Source organism: Athene cunicularia, assembly GCF_003259725.1.
Source record: "Athene cunicularia isolate RWA chromosome 2 unlocalized genomic scaffold, athCun1 chr2_part1, whole genome shotgun sequence".
NCBI lineage: Eukaryota > Metazoa > Chordata > Aves > Strigiformes > Strigidae > Athene > Athene cunicularia.
The window spans coordinates 87269235-87290640 of record NW_020799095.1 but is presented as its reverse complement, the minus strand read 5'-3'; the positions used below and the strand labels follow the sequence as shown (position 1 = coordinate 87290640).

Genomic DNA, 21406 nt, shown 5'->3' with positions numbered 1-21406 from the left:
TAAAGTGGTTTCAGACTGAAATGAAGAGAATGGCACTCTGATTTTATTTTAATAAAATTATGATCACATTCATTGCATTTTGTCTTTTTGATTTGTTTGTTATATGAGAAATAAGAGAAGCAAATCACAGTGTAAATCAGGTATCTCAAATGCAAACACAGAAAATACAATACATGGAAGAGAGATATATGTGATAGTAAAAAGGAAAATTTAGAGGTCCATAAATCATATGCAGATACTTTCCAATGACTCTCTGTATAGATTATTGGAATAAAACTTTTTAAATCTTCCATCCTAATTCTCCTTTTCTTTGACCTCTTTTGAGAAAAGTACAGTGCATTCAAAATAATTTGAAAATATTTGATACACAGTGACATGGTCAATTAAAGAAGAGGAAGTGGTATCTGTCCTTCAGGAGTAAGAACTTCTTCCTTTGAACTGAAATAACCATGCAGTTTATATAATAAGGCATTTTATCCATGCAAAAATAAGACCCAGCTACTGCTAGATTACCTCTGCTGAAAGTCTATCACACTCATGCTTAAGTATACAGCAAAAGCAAGGGAATGAAATGAGATACGAAAGGTCACAGGTGAGACTTCTTCTGCTGGTAGCTTTATTTTCAAGACAAACTAATCACTTCAGTAATCCTTCAGCCTTTCTTTAATATATGTTTGTGAGCATCCTCCCAATCTATGCATGTTAGTGGTTCTGTTGGGTGTATTTCATGCTTTTATGTTTACCATGCCACTAATTTTTTTTTTTTTTTTTTTTTTTTTTTTTGGATAGCAAAACAGGGTTTGGTAAAAAAGAACAACATTAAAACTATCTTTGTACTTTTGCAAATTTCTTCAAGACAAAGAAGCATAATCTGGTTTCTGCAATGTAGTAATTGCACTAATGCTCAAACAACATTCCACCTTTTTATTGTTCCCTTTAAGCTGGTTTTGACAAGTTTCTTGGCTGACAAATGAAGTATTTCCTGAAGATCATCGCTACACTGGTGCCCTTAATTACTTCTCTCATGGCTTTTGCTTCATCTTATCCCTTTTAGCCATGCTTTAAAATTACTAAGTCATATTTTTACATTATAACCTTTTACAATGATTAAAACAAGTTGACATATAGGTAAATTTTTTATTAAAAAATATTTTATTTTACAGAAGAAATGGTCAGAATGGTCAGTCCACCAAGATTTATGTCCTTCATCCTTTTGTGATGTTGTAAACAGTTCTTAAGTGCATTCTGTGAAAATGTATTCACTGACAAAAAATGATCAGTAGTGGGTCCTTTTTCTGCTAATATACCAGCAGAATAAATGATTGATATTTTATCTCCAGCAACACCATTAACTGCTCCTTATGATACAGGTCTTTCTCAATACAATAAAAATTAAAAAAAAAAAAAAACTTTTATGTAACAAAGCATCAGCGATAAAAAAGAAAATAGACCTCACTTGATCACAGTTTAGCTAATGTCCCAAATCCTTCTATCTAGTATGAAAGTTCAGTAAAACTATAATGTTACTTAGAAAAAGTAAAAATTTCCTTAGCCAAGAGAACTGTACTTTCCAAAGGCATAAAACTTGTCACATGCTTCTACCCCATACTGTCCTACTTTTTTCTGTAAAATGAGAAATTTTTTAGTTGCAGGTTTGCCCTTCTGATTTTTTTTTTTTTTCATTTTTTTTCTGGAGCTGTTTCTTGTCAATCTTTTAATCTCAGAGAGACTAGATTAACATTACTTGTCTGATCTGAGTAGAAAACAGTTGATACGCCAAATACTGTTTAATCAAATTAGACCATAATTAACATGAGAAAAATGATTAAAAAATACTTTAAATATTATTAAAATAGACTAACACTTATAGATGGGTTTCAGTGGAGGGCACAAAGCTGACACGTGATTATAAAAATTATACTACAGACTGTCTACTGACTTGCTGTGATTCCTACCCCTCAGAACTTGTTCATGAACTCTGAAACTAAAGTACTCAATTGGAAATGTATTCTTTTCTGAGCAATGATATGATTCTTTTTGCCGAGCAACACTTACTTAAAATCAGTCACTGAGATATTTCTTTGACACCCCTTCACACCCCACCTGCTAGAAGTCCAATACTCTGCAGCTTTCAGAGTTCTTAGACTTTTCATTGAACTACTGATTAACCTCCCAAAAGACACACCATATTCGATTTGGTGCCAGAGAAGTTGGAAGCCTTTTCCTTCACTGCCACAACCAGATATTGGATGCTTTTCAGAAGCAGCTGTTGTGGAGATTTTACAAAAAAAAAAAAAAAAAAAAAAAAAAGGGGGGTTTCTTTCTCATTATTACATCAAGATATTAGGAGCTTTATAAGAATTTAAAATTTTAAGTTTACATTGTTGTTCTAGAAGACAATGGGGTTTTTTTCCCATTTCAATGCTATGTCAGGTTCTTTTCTTTCTTTCAAAATATTCTAAACATCTCACAGAATTGGAACTTGTGGTTTTCTTCCTACAGAATTCTTCATTTCTTTCAAACAAATTTAACTACAGAATTTTCTGATTTGAGTCCAACATGAGAATTTGCAAAGCCTCACCTCCAGTTCTAGAGCCGCCAATTCCTGTAGCAAAAGTTGCAATTTTGGATTAGATTTGTGAAACTCAGAATACAAAATGCAGCATGTTTTGTTTTAGCAGATGCTTGCAGTCCCGGAAAGCGTATCGCTAGTGGTACAAGCAGTTTTAGAGCTCAGCAGTAATTGTTTCATTCCACCATCTCTGAGTAAAGAAAACTGTAAACTAATACACTTCTGCTTCTTTATTGAATAGAATCATTTCAACTGGAGGAAACTGCTGTAGAAAGTTGCAACAAAACTGCATTAAGCTCCGGTGGGGATCTGCAGTTCCTAAGTCTTTCACTGATTTATAATACAGAAATAGTTTAATTCCATGTGGTTTTAGTCCCTTGTTAACAATTTAATGAAGGTTGTAACGCTATGTCTGCTTATATAAATTTTACACACTTTAAGGTATTTAAATTTAAGGTAATGAATTAATTTGGTAAAGAGATTAATCCCCTTACATTCTAGCTGGTCCTCAGAGATTAGAGGGGCTAGGGGTGGCTGGATTTATCCCTTAATAGGTATGGCAATTATGGCCGTAACTATAGGCCTGACACCAGATGCACCAACAGCCCGTATGCTGTAGGTCCAGTTGCATTCAAGAGAAGCCGTCAGGTTCACAAACAGTACTGTTTATTCTTATGCAATATCTACAGATTCTTTGAGATTGCCTATGATAAATGCGCAAACCGGGTTGACTATATAGCACTACACACAAAAAAGATTGCAATCACACACAGTTAATTCCCAGGTAATCACTTGGTGTAGCTGAGGGCCTAAATTTTACCAAAAGGCATGCCTTTGGGGGGGTGGGGGGGCAGGGAGTGGCAAGGAGCACAAACCCATTGATCTGTCCCTCTGATTTGGTATCGGATTATCGCCCCTCTAAGTTAGATACAAACTTGGGGTAGTATTTGTCTAAGCATGTATGTGGGAGTGGGTGGGAGTGTGGTCAAGCCATTGTTTTTTGAGTAATGACAGAGCACATTCCTTGGTGCAAGGTGTGTGCTGTTTTCGTGGGAAAAGAGGAAGAATTAGAGATACAGTCCACAGAGTTCTGAAAAACAGTCCTTGAGAGAAGAGGAAGAGCAGGAGATAAATCTGCACAGTGATGTCAAATATGCCTTGAGAAAAGTGGAAGGACAGGACCGTGTGGCCTCCACCTCACTTCTCATTCTTCCTCAGTGCCATAGCGACACAAATCACTGGATCTCCATCCCATCCTGTGTTCTGGGCACCATGTGTTAAGGAAATATGTGTTTTGAAGGTTTTTTCACTGTTTTGCTTTTTGCACACTTCCAACACTAGCATTTCATTTTCCCAAAACAGGAATTACCAGACCATCAATAAACCTGGAAGGTTTCACAGTCCACTGGTTAGTGACCCTAGTCTTTAGTCACAGCAAAAAAGAGCACTTTGACACCGTTTGCATACAAAACTAGATGAAATCAGTATTTCACAATACTACAATTTAACAGATCTATGTATGATCAATAATTACTGGAGTATAAATATGTTTACCCAGGAGCAAGCTACAAGAAATGAAGGGTTTGTATCATGTCTAAGGGATGCAGTTGCAGTAAGAAAAGGGTGTCCCTTGTGCTTGAAGCACAAGAGAAGATACAATGCAAGACAAGTGGCTTTTACCCCTTATTCTTCCAGAGCTGCTCTGTGATACATCTCATATGACCAAAATAAGATTTTAAAGTTTGCTACCAAGTCTGGCTGTATCTTTTTTTTTTTTTTTTTTTTTTTTTTTTTTTTTTTTTTTTTTTCTGTGAAGCGGATGGCAGCAATACTTGCCTACCTCATAGCTGTTGTATCAAATTCAGCTTGAGAGGCAAACAACAAAGTCCCTGACCCTGCACCTGTGAAGGAAGAAATATAGGGGTTTTGAGAAGCCAAGAACTTGCATTGCCAAGGAAGAAATTAATTTCTTTCACCTGTAGCAAATGAAGAGAGTAGACAGAATGACAAAATGGGCTGTAAAAACCCCAAAAGGGAGTCTAGATGAGACCAAATTGCAACACTTTTGCAGTTTGTATCAGGAAAGATAGGTGTGTGTTTAAGGAAAGGAAGGGAAAGTTGGGGAGTGGGATGGATCGGCTGTTCCTTAAGAGGGACGTGAGTGCAGTAACACAGACTAGGGTCTTCACTAGTCAGCACCCCAGCAAGGGGAGCAGGACAGGCTTGGAGAAAACAGCCAGCTTCAGCTATGAGGCTACACCTCCAGGCAAGTTCACAGCAACAAGGCAGCTCCAGGGTAAAGCTGAGAAGTCCATCCATGAGTGCTGGACAGATTCAGGTCTGGTGAGAATAACCAGGGTCAGACATAGTCCCATGATTGCTCGGCAGGTCTGTACCAACAAGACAGGTCTGAGGACAGGCCAGGAAACAGGTCCAAACCAACAGGGTCCATGACAAGCATAGCTATGATGGAGAGAGAGAGACCAGCACTCCCACAGTATCACTGGGGCAGGGTGCTGGGCTGAGCTGAAACGGGGTCCTGGGTCACAGGTGGGGGGGCTGTGTTGGTGGTTCAGTCAGGGGCAAAAAGGGCTTTTGGTGCTCTCAGATGCCTGACACTGAATTTTTTTGTTGGCATGTTTTTTTACTTCCTATATGATCTCTCTATTATGATTCTCTGAGTACAATGTATAAACGATCCGCTACACCACAGGGATACAAAATTTGCACACATACTGATTTTGGTTTAGGTGAAAAGATATTGCTCACTTTAGTGGGATTATTAGTGCAGGCACCTGCTCACCAGTAGTAAATAGCTAGAATCCATTTAAACACAATATTTCATTTTTATCAAGCCAATTTTATCATTTTTTTTCCCAGGAAAATAATAAATGTAGGCAATATTCCTGATGAATTGTCAATCTATTGATGATAGTTTGGATTCAGGGGTCTCCACTGATCAACAGTTCAAACTAAATTTCAGATTATATGTTTAAAGGCACAGTTTGCTCATTTAATCCTAACTCCGCCAGTTACAAAATAAATTTAATAACTTTTAGATTAATCATACTACTTTGCTTTCAACAGATATTTCCGATGACCTTTTGGTTCACTAAAGCTGCATGTAAGTACTGCAAGCTAAATCCTTGTTGTTCAGGGGAGTCTAATCCTACCAGATGTTGATCACAAGAGACTCCTAATGAATGAGAACTGGTCAGACCAGATGGATTATGCGATCAGATATTTTACTAAGATTTCCTGCTGCTGAGATTTACACTGTGTACTTTAAAATGTTGTACTGTAGGAGTTGCAGTACAGAGATACAAATATATGTTTACAAAACAAATGCATTAATTATAAGAAAAAAATTTCCTCGTTACATGGATAAAACGTAAATTATGAGTAATTGCAAAAAAACAGATTACAATTTCTGAGATTAGTAAAGATGGAGAGATCTCACCATATACAATACATTACAAGTAAACATAATTATCCCTATTTTCATTCCAATGAAACAAGCACATTACTCACATTTAGAGGCTTAGAAGCACCGAGTGAAACTTACTTTCAAGAAATACTGTATCTGGAGAAGATAAATTGTGTAATACTAAATACTGATACTTGTCATTTCCCTTAGATACAGATGAAAATTGAGGTATATTTTCATTAATATACACATCATTTGGGATTACAAAAATGAAAGAGGAAGCAGAACCTTCTTTTGAGCAGAGAAATAACACAAAACAAAAGATAAAGCATAGATAAACCAAAAGAAAACAGTAAAATATTATTTTAGGTATTAGGAAACAGTCCCATTTACAGGAAAATTAAATATATTTTATTGTGCTAAGGAGAAATAAAATCAGAGTGTTGAACTTCCTTTTTTGTTCAAAGGAAATCAGATACTTTAAAAAAAAATCACATATTGTGTGTGGATTTCAGGGTGAGAGGAAGGGAAGAAGGAACTCTGGGATATTGGATTTTCACGTAGGAAAACTGTCAGTATGTGCTTTCAAGAAAAATGTTACTTTATTTTCATTGAAGTAGGACTCTAGCACATGGATCTAACCTGGAAACAAATGCAATCAGTCTAACTCTTGCCTGCAAGATGTATCTGAGTGTTTTGGACTATAGTAATTACACTAATAATAACAGAACAAAAATAGGATATTGTATAGTTTTACTTTTTTATATATATAACTACATCTTCCAGTTAAAAAATGCTAATTTTCCTCCTTTCTGTCTGGAAGTCAATGTGGTAAATATGACTTCACATAAAACCTATATATGCACGACTACCACACAGATCATATCTATTCAAACATAAACTTTTATAAAAGTCACATATAAAATGCTCTAATTCCTTTCCCTGCCCCCCCCCCCCCATTCCAAAAATTCCTCCTTATGTTCCTTGGTCAGAGAAGCTAAATATAATTATGAACTCTGATGTTGAATCTAATAGTTGTGAGTAAAAGAATTAATAGGAATTTAGGGTTCTTGTGGTAGTGCTGATGTTTATTAGGTCTTTTTAAGGTGATTTACAAACAGTTTGAGTTAGCAAGTGATTTCTCTGCTACAAAAAGATAAAATCAATCCATCTTATTCAAGTGGAATTCGAAGGTGCCAGTATATTACAGTGAAATAAAAATATAGTTAGCAAAAAGAAACAGGGTTATCACTGTGACAAAGTATGTACAGATTAAGTTCCACTGCTAAGGAACTTTCACAGTAAAGATTTGCACAATAGGTTCAGCAGGACTTTGAGCAGTCCAAAAAAACAAATTCTCTTCAATAAGAGTTGTTTCTAAGACATGTAAACACACAACTCAGTAGTACAGCAGGGAGGGAAAAGGTATGGTACATTCCTTATAGGAAATAATGCATAATGCATTGCAAAGCCAGAAAGGATCCCAAAGTTGGTAGGCAAGGATTGAAAGTTAATGATATATGTTGTAAGAAATAACATCAGCTCACATGAAGATTTCAGGTGCACCAATGGACAAAACCAAAGAAGAAAATATATACAGAATATACTTCTGGTTCCTTCAGTGTGAGATACTCTTACTGAAAGTAATGTGGTTCTGATGGCTTCCAGATAAATAGGCTAACCATTCTTCTACAAAATTTATCAACTTGACCCTTAAAGATAGCAGAATAAAAGTAAAGGGTCTGGAGGTTGTAATATTACACAAAAGTAATTTTTATGCCAGGTATTATGAAAGTAAATAGGGGCCACACTGACAATAGATTATTTCATAATTTGTAAACCGATGTCAGAAGCAGAAGTAATTAAGCAAGAATTTAGAAATGCTGCTTTGTTAAAGCAAGTGAATGCAATAGGACTACTGAAAGTTGGTGCAAACATTCAAGTAACTAGGAATGCTGAAATACTGAACATTTTATCTTGGAGGGGACATAGAGGCAGACAATTAAAGGTGCTCTATGTTATGATGTGTGGAGTGTAAAATGCAAAAAAATATAATATATCTGGATCTTTTTCTGACAAAATTTCAAAAGGTTTGGAGTATGTGTTTAGACAAAAAAAAAAACCAAAAAAACAAAAAAAAAATCTTTTGGAAACTACTTAGAATACATAGTAAATCTGCTTTACATTGGTGAATTTGATCTAGATAAGGAAATAAGAACACAAGATGGAAAGTCTCATGCTATCACACCAAAAAAAAAAAGAATAAACTGCAGCTTAGAAAGCTATCAATATTTCTTTTGAAGCACATACTATTATACCACCCTCAAAACCAATTCTGTAGTAGTTTTCATGTACCAAATAGGCTGTTTGATTACTGAACCAAAAATGAGAGGCTCAACATCTCATTACAGTATTACAGGTGGACAGTATATAGAACTCAGTAATTACCTGCACACACATTTTAAACACATACATTACTCAAAAAGAGCCCATTTACTAAAACAATTCTGAGCAGAACTCACTGAGAGGGTTAATTCAAACAAAGCAATATCAATGATAACTAAATATTGTTTAAGAAACTGTTATCAGTGCCAAAAGAGCTATGACTTACAGTTACATAAAGTTACATAAAGAAAGCATATTTATGTAAATTCCTCCTTGATTAAGCAGAATGAAAGCAACAGTAACATTTACACATTTACAGTCTCTGCATCCATGATGGATGAAATATTTTTTTTACTCCAGCACTTACTCAGAAAGGTGTTAACACAGATATTGCCAAAGTTAAGATAAATGGTCATTTCTAAGGAATGAGCCATCTCATCCACAAATTAATGTCTAAAACAGGTGAGATGAATTTCACCCTGGAAGTGCCTCTCTCTTTTTCTCCATTAACTATAAATGAATCTTAGATGACTCTCAGATACAGACAGTTACAGAAAGCTGAACAGTAGCTGAATCTCAGGTCTCAAAAGATTACCCTGTCTCAAAATGGTGTTCCAATACCGGTAAAATCTACTGAAATTCAGAAACTCCAAAAATCCCTTCATAAAATATTCTCAGGACAAGGTCAGAGGACTGGGCTACTTTACCTGCATCCTTTCTCAATCTGACCACCCAGCTGCCAAGGGAGTACACAGATTCTTCTACTACTTGGCTGGTAGAGGAGGTTCATACAAACCATGGGTTTTCTGAAGAGCTTCAAAGTCCTATCTATCTGGGATTTTTTCTTCCAGAAAACCTAGGCCAGGTTTGAAGTTTTGCCATGCACTCAGTTACTGTACTGGAGCTGTAGTTATTTACTAATGGTTTAATTGAATCAGACATAGGAGACTATGTCAACATTTATGAAAACCTCTGTATTCAGGAGTAAGTGCTGTTATCAACTGAAAACTATGAATGCAATCCTCGGTGGGAAACTAAAAAGAAATAAATGTTTACCTACTATAAAAAATTGGATGACATTTTGATGAAGGGGAGATTATAGAAAACATACCTGTGAGAATACAGATGGTATGAAATTATTACTATTTCAATAATCTTCCAAAATAGCAATCCACATTCTTCAGAGCTCCCAAATGTGGAAAGGTCTGCAATATCAAGCTAAGATTTAATTCTATTCTATGACTGAACTATGGGAATAGTTGTCCTCATTGCCATACACTGGGGTATTTGGGCTTTAGGCATTTTAGGAGTAGAAGGACAGGTTTGCTTATAATTTGAAAACAGCTTAATAAAGCCTTTCATTAACTTACTTTACACTTGGCAATGCACTGTTCCAAACAGTTTTGTTTAGATCAGCTTTGCAAAAAAAACCCCTGTGGTTTCAACTTCATAGGTCTATATTTTTTCTGTCCAGGTGAAAAGGGGAAAACAGACACCACTTCAGGGATATAAGATCATCACATGATAATGTTGCACCAAATGGTAATGCTAATATAAATAGACATAAAAATTTTACCATATGAGCCATGCTTCAGCTGCATGTTCCTTCCTTCTGGAAAAACACAGAAGTTACCTTTCTATCTCTTCTGACCCAAATAGGTTCTGCTACACTAGGGAACTAAATTAGATGCTAACTGGAGTGATATTACTGAGCAAAGACAAGTAATCAGGAGATTTAAAAAATCATTTTTCTTCTTTTTCTCCACTGTGTATCATTTACATTCAAATAACTTTTTTTTTTTTCGCTTGCAATTGTCTATTAAATTTTGACATCCTTTTCTGTTTTCTTAAGACTGAAATTTTGTAGCACATTGTACTGAGGACTGTTACTTTAATCCATTTGGAAACTAAAGTTACAGGAAACTAAACTGAAGATACTTGACACTAAAGTAGTAATGCATTTCTTACATTATTATGAATTGAAATTTCATACTAATATTTTATTTTCAGAAATAATTGAAAAAAACTTTTGGAGTCTTTAAAGGAAGAAGCATAACATACTAGTTAACTTTCTTCTGTCTTGCATACTCACATGCTCACTAATACCATTCCTGTGATCACTGGGATTATCTGAGGATACAATTGATTTACAAACCCAGATGCCCACCTTCTGTACCATATGCAAGCGCTGTTGATCTGATCATTCTGTCAAAATGCTTCAGCATCAGCTCTCTGTGACAGACATCATCTTTGCTTTATTCATTTTTATAATGCAGGAAAACAAAATAATTTCACAAATATTTCGGAAGTACAATTTTCTTTTGCATCCTCTTTGTTTGTGGGACCCAGTAAATCATCAGCAACTCAAACCTTCCAAAGCAGGAGTGGGAATCTGGCTATAATGTTTGGCATCAAGAATTTGCACTCATCTGTACCAGACAAACTGAGGAGTTATGGAACCACGGAGAACTGAGATACTGTCAGTGTTACAGGAAAATCTCTTTCCTTATCACTTTCAAGCCTACAATCCAGAAGAAGGTTGAGATCCACAGTTTTAGTAGTGGCAGTCATCACAATGGGAAGCACATCCTTCTCTTTGGATCCCCTCACAATATGCTGTATTTCAAATAACATACAATCTTACAGGCTAGCTGAAAGGCTACATAACCTAGGATATGTGCAGAAAAAGATCTTCCCCAGATGTCCAACCATGATTTCATTTATAGAAAGGACTTCTGTAAATTCCATCTGTAAATCCCAAGTGGTGCCCAAGGTTGTTAGCAGTTACTACATTCTGACCTATATATTTTACATTACTTTGTACAATGAGCTATAAAATTTCTGATATGAACATTTGATAATTTAAATTTTATTGTCATTTAATGCTTCAAGAAGGTTCAAATGGCCAAACACGACTAAGATATTTTCTATTGGGGAAATTCATTATTCACTGCAGTAACCTCTGAGAAAGTGTCACTTCTATGTATACTGTCGTGAATGTTCATAGAGCCTTCTATGGTATTCATTCAAGTAAAACTCTTCCCTAATCTTCTGAAGACATCATCTAATGAGAATTTAATGCTACAATTAAAACTTGTAGGATGCAGTTGGTCCAGCCTTTAATCGTATAAAAAATTAAAACCCCTAAAAATTATTTTCATCAGTTGCAGAAGAGACAATTTTGAGGCAGAACACTGCTTTAAGAATGAGTCCTTGATGACTTGACTCTACCAAACACACACATGATGGAGTATGCTGTCCCACTGGAAACTACTATACTTCCTTAAAGATGGGTCTTAGGTAAAAACATAGGCTTGTTAAGACATTGGAGCTGCTTACCAGGTCACCCTTGGCATTCTAATAGTTACCAGACAGATTCTACTGGCTAAATGTGAAGCTCCTGTTCAGGACAACACAAGAATATATTGGAAAATAATGCATAATCAACAAATATTTTTAATAAAGAAACAGAACAGAACAACAGATGTTAACCACTTTCAACAGCTCAAAGCTCTTCTGTTTCTTAAAGCAGTATATTTATATGTAAGGTCTTCTCTGCCAGAGCAAGCAGACCAGGAAAATAAACTGTCCAGAAAACAAATGTATTAGAGTCTCTGACCTTCATCTAGGCTTAAAAAAATACTGCAACAGAAGATTTACCCTAAGCAAGAGCTGAAGATCCAGATACCATGATGATCTTGCTAAAGTAAAAGTAACCAGTACAATTCATGTCCTTCCTTTTTCTTTTTTTGGGTCATCAGTGCACCAAATAATACCAATTAAAGTTTTAAATAAATTAGGGGTGTACCTTCAACAGATTTTTTCCTCCATCTGACTGGCAAATTAATATCAAGACTTTGTTGCCTTGTTCAATAAAGAGTTGTTAATCAGCTCTTTGAGAAGGAGACATTAAGAATCCTGGAGTACTGATTTCTGTGGAAGCTATCCCGGTAGAACAAAGCAGCAGCCATCTCAGAGCTGTATGGTGGCTACGCGCCCACCTTTGACTACTGCTGCTAAAACTTAAGAACAGCAGTGGCCAAATTCTACCCTACTATTAATTCACCAACTATTAATCATTATAGGAAGCCCCACTTGAGTCTACCTATCAGTGAATGCTTCCTGAAGAATTGTCTTGATTTTACTGCTCTGTTTCCAAACCAAAAAGAGGAGAGGTGATCCTAGAAGATGTCAGAAAGGCACATGAAGTGGAAGTGGATGACGTGCAAAATTAATGATATCTAACATCTAGTTATCATGATAATGACATCCCTTGCCTCAGGAAAAAGGATAAAATGAAAAACAAAGCTGGCAAACTCAGGACTCTTAAAAGACACCCAGACATATGATTTCAACTTCTTAAATGTATTTTGGAAAGGTGTCATGCACTTGATACAAAATTAAACTGTGCTTTTCTGGGAAGCCCATGAAGTGGTGCCCCTGTCCCTTATATGTAGTAGCAAGTTGAAGTTCAAGGTTGCTTAATGGAATGAGAAAGTTGTTAAAAGTCTGCAATATTAAAAATAGTTGATGTTTAAATGGCACTCTCTGGCATAAGGTGAGCTACAGTGGTTGCTGTCACATGGGGAGAAGCAAGTTACAGGCTAAACTCCTAATTTTGCTTCTAAACCTCTCTTTCTCTCTCCCCCTACTTCCTCCTAGGAACTGATAATGGCACTACCATATATATGTTGCTGATTCTCCCAAATTCATCATGATAGACGTGACTGTTCTTTGCTGAAGGATTTGGAGAGTAACCACTTCTATTATAAAACACCAAGCAACTTCAAAATGTGTAGGAGCCATAATCACATATTTTATTGAAAACAGGAACTTAGATAAGCTATCTAGTTAATAGCTCAGTTAACCCATGTTAGTTAAATTAATCCAATTAATATATGCTATGCTAACTTTAAATTACCTTCACTTTTTAATCTATATTAAAGTAAGGTAAAGCAAGATAAAGTAGTGGCTCTATTAGAGCATTTTCATTCTATTTTCTAGGACTACTAGACGCTTAAACATTATGTCAGAGCTTGGGGATTATCCCTTGGTCCTCCAAGTTTAAAGAAAATATGGAAGCTATATTAAAATTTTTTTGAATATTGAAGAAAACCTTGCAGCAATATTTCCCGCAGTGGCGTATGACCGTTATTTCACACTTTATTTATTTCAGAATCCTCCGAAGGATACCATATGGTGGTGATAATTTACTGTACTTGAGCGTCTCAGTTTGATTCACATACTTCCTCCACTGAGATTTCAATTGTCGGCTGAAGCTGTACTCCTGTTACCTGTGAAAAGTCCTTCTAGAAAATAAATCTTCCCCTGACTCTTGTACGTGTCTTCTGGAACCCTTTAATGCCTTTGATAATTGCTCTTGGTCTTTCTCCTCTTTGGCAGACTTCTATGTTCTGAAATTTCTTCCATCCAATATCTTTTCCTGAAGCTTCTTAAATCACAATAATTCTTGGCATATCTTATATCAAGTTCTTTACAAATAAGTTCTGCACATTATTTTATATTATTCTAAATGGGATTTTGAACAGCCATTATGCTGCATCTTGGCATATTGTCTTAAGTAGCCTTCCTGTGGTTGCACTCATTCTTAACAGCAACATAGTTAAAAATACTGTGATGGCATCTTTTAATTTCACTGGCTTCACATTCTCTTTTCCTGCAGAGGAATCTTCCAGGGTCACGTTAATACAAGCTATTTGGTTTAAGAAAGTAAAGCAAATTTTATCCATGACTGAAAAAGGATACAAAAACATAAGCAGTTTATCAGTACTGTTTGAGATGAAGTCCCTAATTCAGTATGGAAACCAGAAGACAAAATCTTCTAGGTTATCTGAGAATTACTTGAAGTGTTTTATGCTACAAATTAAGCAAGCAGTTCCATTTTGTGTCTTTAAGGTAACTTGATGACAACTTCAAGTGGTGAAAATTATGTCTGTTTGTTATGGACTGCTGATCATCTCCCTGACCATGAGTTCAAATACTTTTCACTGTCACAGCCCTTTTCATTTTGACATTATGGATTGTGCCTGGAATACATAGAACACCTGGAATCAGACTTTACCCTTCTGTATTCCCACAAGAACTAACAAAAATCTGGCATGAAAAAATGTTCTGTACCTTCATAAGCACATATAATGCTTTATTTTAGCTCTCTTAGGGAGGAGAGAATACGCATAGTGTCACTAAGGGTTAGGCATTTGAATTCACCAGAATTGAACACTCTCCTTAAAAATAAATTCTATCTATTTCTGAATTTTAAACAAATTCTATGTGTTGGTTACATGTTTTTAATTGGTCTGAATGATACCCATTTCACATTAAAAAAACAAAACAAAACAAAACAAAAAAAAACCACCTGTAACATTAATACCCTGTAACATTAATCTCTCTCCTTTAAACAAGAAAGAGACCTAGAAGCACAGGGAATAATCCCAGTAGCCCATACAAGCAAACTGTTCTGGCAAGAAGAAGCTGTACTGGACTGTGAGTCAGGAGAAAGACATTAATTTTGTTTCGGTAATGTCGTGTTTTGGTTTGGTTTTTTTTTTTACAGAACATTTCTGCTAGAGCTCTGAAGGCATATTTAAGTTGAGAATTGTTGATCATCCAATCTGAATAATTCTTTAAAGTTTCATCTATTTATTAATTTTAGTGCACAGAGACTTTGGTGAATAATATTTGGAGAAGCTTGTTTCTGTAAAACCAGGGGCACTCCAATATGCCAGAAGTGTAGGTGGTATGAGAGCTTTTAAGAAACCACCATGATATCTCTACAGGACACATTTCACCATTTCTACCGACCATTCATCACTGATCTGTGTGAATAAATGTTTTAAATATCAATCCATTGACATGGAACCAGATTCTCTTCTACCTTATAAAATTAAGGGGAACCCAAAAGTTGCTACTGATATTTGGATCTAAAAAGGTACAACAGAGAAAGGAGGAGGGGAATCCTCCCTCTTCCTCTCTCTCCTCTCCCCTCCTTGATTCCCCAGGTCACCAGATGATGTGATACTTTTAAGTATCTCCTAAAGGAGAAGAGAAAAAAAGAAAGTGAGAATATCTTATAAAGCAGTGTGTCTCTTAGTTTCTAATAATTTCTCCAAACTGCTTTATAATAGAGTTTAAAATATTAATTTTCATATTTACAAGGGGAAGTGACATGCAAGTCAAACTTTTTTGATCATGTACCTTTACCAGCAAAAAACTGTTGAGATGTATCTCCAATGTATGTATATTTATTTATAAATTATATGCATGTTCTTGCTACTGTAATAATATATTATGAAACAAACAAAACAGAAATTAAAAATTATGACACAAAGATTAAATACTATTTTAAAAATTATTTTATTTATTATATTAGAGATATAAAAAACTCCTTCTTGCTCTAAAGCAATGTGATTGAATATCCCTTATTATTTTTATTTTTTTTTTAAACTCTTGGTTTAGTCGCACAGCAGTTTGAAGGTCAAGTTCTAAGTTCAATTTATTTCAATACTTGGTTTTAATGACTGCTAGCTGAAAATGGCACTTCAAAAAAATACGTAGATCCAAATGGAGGACATACATTGCTGGCTACACTTACTAAACCATGATATGAATTTTTAAGTCCCATCCACCAATTATACAAAGTTTTTTGTTGGATTTTAGCCAGTAAGTTTACATCTTTCCTGAATCAGTTGTTCCTGCAAACTAATCAGAAGGCATTACATTTTTATATATTTAATAACTGGGTTCAAACCCCACAAAATCTTGTTGCGAAGATTTTTAAATTGTCTAGAAAATTCTGTTTCCATGGTTTTTAAGTGTATACATATGAGAATTTTATTAGGTGACTGGCTTGCATAATTTTTGGCAACAAAACAATGTAACGATCAAAACATTTACCAACATCTGTTTCCAAAATGCTCTCTCCATAGTACAAGTTTCCTCTGAAAAGCAGTGACTTTTCCATTCATTGTTAAAGCGTCACTTTCACGGTGAAGAGACACATTAAGTGTGTTTATTTTTCTAAAAATATCTACTATGGACAGCTTCTTGTCATCACAGAAAAGGTCAGCAAATTTGGAACATCTGTCTCTTTGTAAAAGAAAAATGCATAACATCTTCAAGTTCAAAAAGTTTTTTAATCACTTCACCATAAGAAAACCAGTGAACCTCCATGAGGTACAAAATATTTTTCTGGTCACTCCCCATCTCATTACAGAGTATTGTAAATAGTCTACTATTTAAAGGATTTTTAAAAAATAAACTACCTTGATAGCACCTTGCAGCATTTAATGCACTCTTGGCTCCAGCTTCTTGCTGCAAGAACTTGTCTATGACTGACACAGTGAAGGAATTTCACATGTGATGCAAACTCAATAACCTTGACCTGGAATATTTTTTTTTTTTATTCTAGCTGCTCCATTAGTGCTTACACTTACACGGATTCTTCATAAAACATTACTCTTGTTAAAGAAATAATTTACTGTCAAGAATATATCTTCTGCAGTACATTTTTCCTTTAGTGGTTCACAAAAAGATACCAAATCTGTTTCATTATTGAAGCAGAAGCCAGCAAATACCATAAGCTGAGACATGTTAGAAACATCTGTATTTTTCACCCAGCTGCACCAAACCTCCTACACGGCATGATTTGTTCTAATATCTGTTTCTTCTACACTTCAGCAACTCTTCAACTCCTCTGTGCATCTTCCAACAGTATTTGCTGACAAAGGCTTCAGTTTGTTACCATATTGTTTTCAGTGCATTTTTACTGCAGCAAGAAGAAAAGGTGTTGGCCCAATAGTATGGGGCTTTTTGATTTTTGCTACTAAGTAAGAAACCCCAGAATTGTTTTCAAACATTTATGATTATGTCTAGTTATTTAAAGTACTAGGCTGGGTATCACATGACTTTAAACATCACTGAAAAAATTGTAGAGGTTTGTCTTCATGTTCTGGATGTTTACCTTTTAATGTCATTATAATCATAGTGGCTTCATATACTATCAATTGCTAATGTCTCAAGGCACAATATACTCTTAAGGCGAGGTTCATCGTTAGCAATAGTAGCTATAAATCCATATTTCAAATAGTCTTCTTGAAAATCTTGGTTTTGTTTTTGGCCAGCTTCTTGTCAGATCTGGTTACCTTGTTGCTGTTTTTATCCATAATGTGGCTGACGAAAAGCTTGTGCTAGCAGTAGGAGAAGTGTCAGTGCTGCCATTTTCTTCTTGTTCGCTTGTACAGGCAATATTAGTATTGTCTTCAATCTGTGGTTTGCCTGCAGGAATCTTTTTAAGCCACTCATCCATTTTGTAGTTTAGTAAAAACTGGATAATACAATCCATAATTCCACTTAACTGGGCACATATGTAACTGTAATACATCGCAATACACTGAAGGTGAACAAATGAGTGAGGATGGCGCTGCCAACCCCTCCATGCTGTGAAGTGCCCGCTCTTCCCTTAGGCCACCACAGGAACCCTATATGACCATCTGACCTATGGTGTAAAGCTTAATTTCTTCCTTATATTTTTTAGATAAAAATAAATATAAATAGAAGTTCAACTGTTTTCTTCCTTCACCCCTGCACACACCTCTGTTTGGAGACCACTACTCTGGCATCCTTAGCCCACCCACTCTGTAGCTGGGCACAGTTCAGAGTTTGCCAGCACCTGGATTGCAGCATGGATTGAAGGCAATCTGTGCCCACCTGCAAAAAGACATACACTTCAAGACATATGCCTATATAAAAGACATATGCTTAAAGTACCTAGAGTCCCTACATACTCCTCTCCCAAGACTGAAGACAGCCAATTCTATACAGTTTTTCCACTAAAAGCAATGCCAAGAAAAAACTCAAAATTTAGAGGAAAACCATAAGATTGATTTGCAATTTGGAAATAGACTGTACAGTAAGAGACTAAATGAGTTCTAAGATGGATTAAGACAGAACTGAATCATGATGATACAGTCTGTACATGATAAATTACCTACTTAAGGAGATTTTCTAACTCCAATCTCTTTAATCTAGCAGACAAAAATACATAAAATATAGTGACTGGAAGTTAAAGATGAAATAGGACACATTTTTAATGTGTATTGCTAGCCATTAGGACAGTGACAATGAATATAGTAAATTTCCCAGCCTTCAGGTGTTCTTGAGAATGGGAAACAGGATTATACATATATGAATCAGATTCTGTACCATTTTTCTGAAGCAAACCAAGAAAATATCTGGGTTTTGACTATGAAACCACAATTTCATGGTAGAGATATAATCAAGCTTTCATATTTCAAAGTTCTTACTGGCATCCACTCTAAGCCTCACTTCAAAAATATACCCTTCATTTATTTGCACCCCAGTGTCTACATTAACAAAATGAGAATAAATATCCACAGATAATAAAAGTATCAAGTTCTTTTGAGCTATTTAAGATCAACTGATGAAACCCACTGATGACTTCCATTTCACTGGCAGCAACCTGAGCACAAAGCAGCAATGTGATGTACTGGGTCTGTCTGGAATGAAGTTACAGAGTCAACTTTCTTCACAGCAGCCAATATAGTGCTGTGCTTTGCATTTCTAGCTAAAAAAGTGATGACAATGCACCAGTGTATTGGCTATTGCTAAACAGTGCTTGCACAGTGTCAAGGCTTTCTCTCTGCTCCCTGCCCCCAAAAGTCAGTAAACGGGAAACAGGTAAGATGCTGGGAGGGGACACAGATAGGACAGCTGACCCAAACTGCCTGAAGGAATATTCCCAACCGTATGATATGATAGTCAGCAATAAAAGCTCAGGGAAAGATTTTTACATTATACTATGCTGTATTTAGATCTACTGCTATGTAAGTCTTTTTAAAGAAAAATACCAAGATTTTAATGCCAAAAGGAAATGTATCAATCAGTCTGAATTCCTGCAAAATAGAGGGCATAATGCTTTAGTCAGAAAGTACTGCATCAAAACCATGTAACAGAGGTTGACAGAATATCAGCCTTAATAAACAAAATCAGTTTTGAAAGCTCTCTCTGCCTTGGAGACAGGTGAGAACTTTTACTTTTTATTGCTGACACATTCTTAGGATCACACTTGGAATCTCAGGTCCCATAGAGTTTAGCATTTGCTTATCAAATAATTGTATTTAGCTTTCTTTTTTTCACAGAGAGTTTGATGATAGGCCTAACAACAGCTGAGAATGTTTTCCTTCCTTGCATTGCTCACTGAAATGCAAACATCCATGCTATGTACATCTGAAAATACTTGCGTTGTTTTTCTTGCCTATCTTTCATTCTTACATTAAAGAGGTCTTTCATACTGTTAATTGAAAATGAATGTGCATACAATTCTAGTCTACAGTTTAATTTTAAATTGACATAGAATTTCTACTATATTATCAAAGGAACAGGGAGCCCTGTTTAAAGTTACTTGGATTTCTAGTAAATGTAAATCTCTTCATTGTAAATTACCAAAGACTGTTAAGCATTCATTCAGAAGTGATATTTCCATGAGAGAAATAAAAATCAATCCATTTAATTGCATTTAACTCTTCTTATGCAAGTATGTTAAGCCAGTATTCAAATCCCAGTATGTTCCATATTTCAGTCAGAATTGCCTGATTTCTTGATTTTGATTATTGTCACTAAACTCTGATTAATAATAGCTGTCACAGCATAGCAACTCTCTATCATATTTTTCAGTAAAGGGCTATAGACAAGGGAGGCTAGAGGAGGTGCTAAGAGGTTAGCATCAGGAAAAGATAGGTCAAATGATGCTTGTGCTCAGAATTTATGGAATTTATGAGTTATTTGCCCATTTCTGAAGGAGAATGGGGTGTTTATCTTTCCCCCTTACTCTTAAGCATGCTATAACATGAATGCTACAGGTTCTGAGTGCTTGCAGCCATAATGCTTCACTACCAGCTTTACGGTGGTTTCTCCACGCACTCCTCAGCACTTACTTGGAATTAAATCAGAAAAAATAAATATTGCTCTTCCTGCAAGAAATAACACTATATTTGTGGAAAATATTTTCCTGGAGTTGCTTAGAAATGGCTTTGTCCACTTCGTAAACCTGACTGGGTGGTGACAAACTTGCACCACAGCATCACCCCTACTGGCTTCCCCTCTGATTCTGCCAGACTCTCAGCCAGACTCTCCTCCCTCCTGTAGGAGACATCTATGTGTTCAAGTTGCTCCTTCAGAATAGAGGGCAGCCATATTCTCCTCATTCATAACCTATATTTCCTGTTGACGTTGCATCCATCCACTGCAGCTGACCAGCCACGTAAATTCTCACACTGTCTCTCAGTTATTCCAGTGATGGAGTGTGGTGACTGCATGTGCAGTTCAAGTTGCTCCTGCTTGCTTCCCAGGCTGTAAAGGTAACTTAAATGATTAGCTTAGGCTAGACACCACTGTTTAGGTGGCTAACATTATACAAAATATATCCTAAACAATGACAATTCCTGTGAGCAACGGGTTCATCCAGCCCTGAGTCATCAGTTATACGGGTATGTTCTCAGCTCATCATTAAAGCTGAAGCTTTACATGGGTCACACAACTTCAGTCCAGTGAACATTTAAGAAGACCAAGTCTGAATCTGGACTTGTTTATAAGAAGGATGGAAAAAAGTCTGTTTTACCAAGCCTATTCAGAATCAATCTTTACGTAGTTTTGTAGTTAAAAATTTGCCTGAGAATATTGGTCAATAATATACTGGAATCCTCCCTTAGAAAGAAAGGCTCAGTCAAAGGTAAATTTAAGAAACTGATGGCAAGTATTTTATATGGAAAAAACCCTAAACAAACAAGTTATGCAAAGAATTGTAACGACACAGAGTTTAAGCTGAACAAGGCAGTCAAAGTAAGGGGTTTTCTTTAGTTTTGTATTTGTAGAGCTGCACAAAGGAAAAGCTATTCCAAGGGAAGGGAAAAGCTAAAAACAACTACTTTCCAGTGCTAACAAGTTCTTTGCCTTTGACAAGCATTTGTCCTAAAGTGTCTAATATT

The 21406-nt window shown here is 35.7% G+C and overlaps 1 protein-coding gene across 1 annotated transcript in view; it reads right to left on the bottom strand.

Moving 5' to 3' along the window:
- GABBR2 (gamma-aminobutyric acid type B receptor subunit 2) overlaps nucleotides 1–21406 on the bottom strand; it is a 469556-nt gene that overhangs the window by 258482 nt on the left and 189668 nt on the right. The window lies entirely within an intron of this gene.